Genomic DNA, 5,487 nt, shown 5'->3' with positions numbered 1-5,487 from the left:
CCGGAAGCCTCGCGGTGTGCTGCCCGCCCGCTGCCTGCTGCCGGCTGTGCGTGTGCGTGTGCGTGTGTGTGCGTGTGCTTGTGCGGGTGTGTGCCACGGTCGCGCATCCACTTGCTGCTCGCTGCTGGCGGGAGAGGAAACTGCAGCCGGCAGGGAGGGAGGGAGGGAGAGAGGGAGGAGTGGGGGAGAAGGGCGGAGAGGCTCCAGTTCTGGGGACCCACCCGGGATGTGGCGGGGATAAGCGCGGGGTGGGAGCGGACACGCGTGGACAGCGCACGGACGCGTTAATGCGCGGTGACACGCTCGGGGTGCCGCACCCTGCCTGCTATCCCGCGGGGATACGCGTCAGGTGCCCGCTCCGCACCGCTCCCAGCCCTCGGGCTCCCAGAGCAACCCCACTCCGCACCGCTCCACGCCCGCTTTTCCCGGTGTCGGGGCTCTGTGGGCAGAGCGGCGGTGGAGGGCGGTGAAAAACGCGGAGCGGAGCTTCGGAGCCGCGGAGCGGGGCATCCCTCTTCTCCCTCCCCTTCCCAGCCCCGCCCTTGGGCAATTTGTGCCCGGCTTTTATTGCCTCGTTAACATTTGCTACAGAGATGCAGGCGAAGAGCAAACAAACGGGAGAGAGGCTGCTGGCAGTGTGCCAACAGTGGGGCCGGCACCTTCCTGCATCCCCAGCCCCGGAGCGGGGCCGCGGCCGTGGGCCTGAGGCAGCCTCCCCGGTGGAGGTGGAGGGGCTGGAGGACTGCTGGGGGTTTGTTCTTGCGCGCACAAGGTGAAGGCAGTTGGATGGGATCGCATCCCAGCGTCTGATGGGAGCCACGGGTACGGCCTCGCGGGGAGGGGGGCTCAGTGGGAGCCATTCCGAGCCGGGAACCTGCAGTAGTTCGGGAGTTCTTGGGGCTAAACCCATGCAGAATGGCTGTGAGTCTGCAAGCACCTCTGGAAACAGAGCTCGCTTTAAACCAGGGGTGGCTGCTGAGCAGGGGGGAGATGGCTTTGGAGCCAAGGAGGCGCCGTGCGCCCAACTCCTGCCATGCCAACTAGGGGAAGTGTAGCTTTATTTTGATTTTTTTTCTCTCTCCCTCCCCGTATGGGAACCTTCTCATTAAACCCTTGGCACAACCCCCTGCTTTCGCTCTGCTTTTCTCCGTTCTCTTCCCACGCACTCACGCACTGAGCGCTGAAATCCCCGTCCCTGCGCTCAGACGTCCCGGCAGCTCCGTAACCTCCCACACCCACACAGCCGCTGTCTCCGCTGCTTCCATCGGGGCTGGGTGGGTGTGCTGCACTGCTGACTAACAGCGCCGGGAGCGCTCCCCTTCCCATCCGGTCCTGGGCTTTCCCAAGGTGGTGGAGGTGGACCTCGATTTGTGCCTGGGAGTCCCATCGCTCCCTGCCTCCTCACGGTGGATATATGTGCCCCAGCTCCATCTTTTTCCATGTATATGGCCCATGCAACTCGGCCACACCAACGCCCTGGGTATCCCAAATCTCTGGACCATTAGAGCTCTGCCACCTTGAATCCCTGGACATCCCAAATCTCTGTGTATCCCAAAGCCCTGGACAATCAGAGCTCTACCACCTCGAATCACTGGGCACCCCAAAGCTCTCCTAAATTGCTGGACAATAGAAGTTCTGATACCCCAAATCTCAGCCCTGATCATCCCGAATCTCAGCCCTAGCCACCCCAAATCCCCAGACAAGCAGAACTCTGCCATTCCATATCTCTGGGCAGCCCAAAGCCCTTGGCATCCCCAGTCTCTGGACAACCCAAATCCATGTGTGTCTGAAACCTCTGGACAATTGGACCTCTGCTATCCTGAATCCCTGGGCATCCCCAACCCCTGGGCATCACAGAGCCCTGGACAATCACAGCTCTGCTACCTTGGGCATCTTAAATTTCTGTTTATTCCATACCTGTGGACAGTCAGAGCTCTGCCACCCTGAATCCTTGGGCACCTCAAAGCCCTGGTCACCCCAGATTCCCAGATAACCAGTGCTATACCATCCCCTATCTCGAGGGCAGCCCAAGCTCCTGAGCATTTCAGACCACCAAAGCTCTTCCAGACCAAATCCCTGAGCATCCCAAACCGCTGGACAGCCAGAGATCTGCCACCCTGAATCCTTGGGCATCACAACCAACTTGGCCAACCAGAGCTCTGCCATTGAAATCCTTGGATATCCCAACCTTCTGGCCATTCCAAACTCTTTGACAATCAGAGCTCTGCCACACTGGGCTACCAGAACCCCTGGGCATCCCAAACCCCATCCACCCCAACCCCTAGCCAGCCTGACCCTGCACCTCAAACCTTTGGTCCCCTCACCACAGCCCAACATGCTCAATCATTTTAATGCTGGCAGCATGAGGACACTGCAGCCTCAGTCTGCCTACCCTCAGACCTACCTGGCCAAGGCTCCTCCACCCCAATGCCGCATTTCTGGGGGAGGTGCAGGCATGGGGCTTTCACCACCAAACTGCAGTTTTCAGTTCCCAGCCACTTCAGCTCTAGCACAGCTCAGAAGAGGGTTGTTCTACGCCTTTATTCTTGCCTCCTCTTTTGTTTTGTTGATGGAGAGAAAATGGGTATTTCTTCCCCTCTCTCCCTACTGAAAAAAAAAAAAGAACTTTTCCATTGTTCAAAGCCTTTTTACAAATCAATCTTTGGGTGGAGGCCAAGCCCGTGAAAATTTCATGTGAAATGATGAAATTTTCTGAGCCTAACAGGAGTAATTACAGGGGGTTAGGAAGCAAACTATTTTGCAGCTTTGACAAGACCAGGCTGTGACCTGGCACTTGTTACAGCTAATATAAATGGTAATGAACCACAGCAACGAGGCAGCTCTCCATCTCTTTCCTTCTTCTCTGGGCACTTTGGCCCGCTGCAGGTTTCCCCAGGGGTGATGAGGATGGGGGACTCCAAAAGCTGCCAATCAGGTGGAGATTTCCGAGTACCAGTGCAGTTTGCCATGGGCATGGCAATGCTGTTTGCTTTATGTGATGGGGACCAGCCCTTCAGGGTGCCACGCTGTGCTGCGTCATGCCACACCAGTGCAAAGAGACAGTGTGTCTTCGATACCCAAGGTATGTTGTTTCTCCAGGAAAGCACAGTGGGGATTTCAGAGTGAAATCTGTGGGGTGAGCTGGCATGAAGCATGCCAGTGCAAACATACTACCCAGTGCAGGTGCTGGGGGCAGTGGGCATAGGATGTAACCCTCCTGCCTAGTTCGGGGATGAGCTGCAGCCTCCGTCTCCTCCTCTGCATCTGGATGGGTCTGGACATCCCTTCCCTGCTGAGCAATGAGTGGTGGAAACATCACCACGAGGACCTGAGCCGCCCTGAAGCTCCTTTCCCTGAGGCTGCACCCCATGGCAAGGATGGTAAATGTGATGCAAGAGAGGATGAGCACAAGAGCAGCAGTAGTGCTTGGGCATCCTCAGTTCCTGCCTGCTCCTGGCTGACCTCGCCCTGTGCATCTTCAGCATGAGACCCTCCTTGGGGACAGTGCTGGGTGCCGTGGGACCAATGCTGTGCACTGCTGGGACCTTGTGTAGCAACTGCCACCAACTGGGAAAGGCAGCAGGTGGGGGCTGAAGGTCGCACTTCAGACTTTGCCCGTGCCTGGCAGCTGGTGGATGGCAAGACAGCACTGAGACTCCGCTACTCCGTAGCAGCCATGCAATGAAGGGCACCCCAGGAGCCCCAAGGTGTATTTTGGTAAGCAGTGCCTCATGGATCTCATATCCACCTTTGTCCTTCTGACAGCACCAAGCCACAAGCCAGTGTTCCTCCCCTCCTTCCCCCAGTGCTGACGCTGTGCCATCCCATGCCAGGTGGTTCCCCCCCTTGTTTGATTTGCCATGAAATAAAGGGATGGATGATTGCTCCAGCACCTGGCCTGATGCATCTCTAATGCCTGGGCAAGGGGCCCAGGGCAGGGCAGCAGTCGCTAGAGGACAGCTTTTGTGGTTCAGGAATCAGATTGCCATCAATTAGGTAGCGCTCACTCCACACTGACTCAGCAGGTCCATAGGAGCTGGGTGCCATGAGTAGGTCTTGAGCACCAGTAACCATGGGAGCACCTGTGGATGGGATGGTGTGCCCTTGGGGTGTGACCACAGGGCTGGAAATAGGGTCCCCTGGCAAAGGGTTTGGGGGTGATGCTGGCCCTGGAGTACTGGGAATGGCTGCCCATACTGCTCTGCCCTCCCAACTAAAGCATTCCACGTTCCGCACTTGTGCCATTAGTAATAGGTGCACCACAATGAACGATGCCCTCAATTAGGTACGCCCTTAGTCCCATCAGGAGTTCCCACAGCACATTGCAGGGTGGGCAGAAGGCAGCCAGGGTATGCCATTAGCGATGGATCCTGCTCACTACCACTAGTGTTTCACCAAGCAGCAGGCACAAATTAGGCATTGTACACCAGGCAATGGGCACAAGTCTGGATTCCTTGGCACCTCCAGCATTGGGGTAGAGGCAGGAGCCTGGCCCCACTATAGGGGAATGGGAGTGGGGGTGCAGCCAGTCACTGGGAAAATGAGGAAGGGTCTTGGTTATCCTGCTCCAGTAAGGAGCAGCCCCTGCAGGGAGCGCAGTGGGTAATGTGCTTAGCAGAAAAAGTTCCTAATGGCCGTGGTTATTAAGAACAGGTTGTGCCAAACCCCTCTAATAGCGTCCTTAAATGCAATCGCTGATGGAGAAGATAAGAGAGCAGAGGGCAGAGCAGCGCTGCGCCTTTCAAGCAGTACCACGGCACACTCATTAAGGAACTGGACCCTTCCCAGGCAGATGGAGATGATGCTGTTGGTGCACCCATGCAGCCCCACCCCTGCAGGGCTGTGGCATCTGAGGACATTTGGCAGTGGCACTTGGGGCAGAGCCCCTTGGTCCCACATTCTCACCAGGAGCGGATGCATTCTGTGCTACCTGCAGGGAACAGGAAGACCCAGACAGTCACGAGCCCTGGGGCATCTTATGGGGACAATAGCAGTGTGCAATTTGGGGCAGCACAAGGATTTGCCATTCCTGCTCCACCAATGGGCTCTCTGTGCCAGCATGGGAGACACTTCAGGATGGGGCAGTGCCAGTGCTTAATTGGGCTCTCATATACCATACCCTTGTTGGAGGCAGCCTGTCCCCAATGGGAAGAGCAGAATGACCCCTCTGGCCTGGGGACAAAGCAGGGTTCTGCCCTTTGGGACGTTGGAGTCAGACTGTTCTACTCACTGGGGGGAAAGTCACCAGAGTAGGCAGAGGATGAGGTGGGATGTGGGGTGAGATAGGCTATGGGCTATGGGGTGGGACTGGGATGGGATGGAAGGGGAGGAAATGCAATGGGAGGGGATCAAGCAGGATGAGATGGGACATAGCGGGATGGGACAGGGTTTAGATAGGATGGAGATGGGTGGAGATGAATGGAAATGGCATAGGGATGGGATGGGATGGGATAGGATGGGATGGGATGGGATGGGATGGGATGGGAT

Source organism: Meleagris gallopavo, chromosome 5 (assembly GCF_000146605.3).
Source record: "Meleagris gallopavo isolate NT-WF06-2002-E0010 breed Aviagen turkey brand Nicholas breeding stock chromosome 5, Turkey_5.1, whole genome shotgun sequence".
NCBI lineage: Eukaryota > Metazoa > Chordata > Aves > Galliformes > Phasianidae > Meleagris > Meleagris gallopavo.
The sequence above is the reverse complement of the archived record's forward strand: the minus strand, read 5'-3'. Positions refer to the sequence as shown.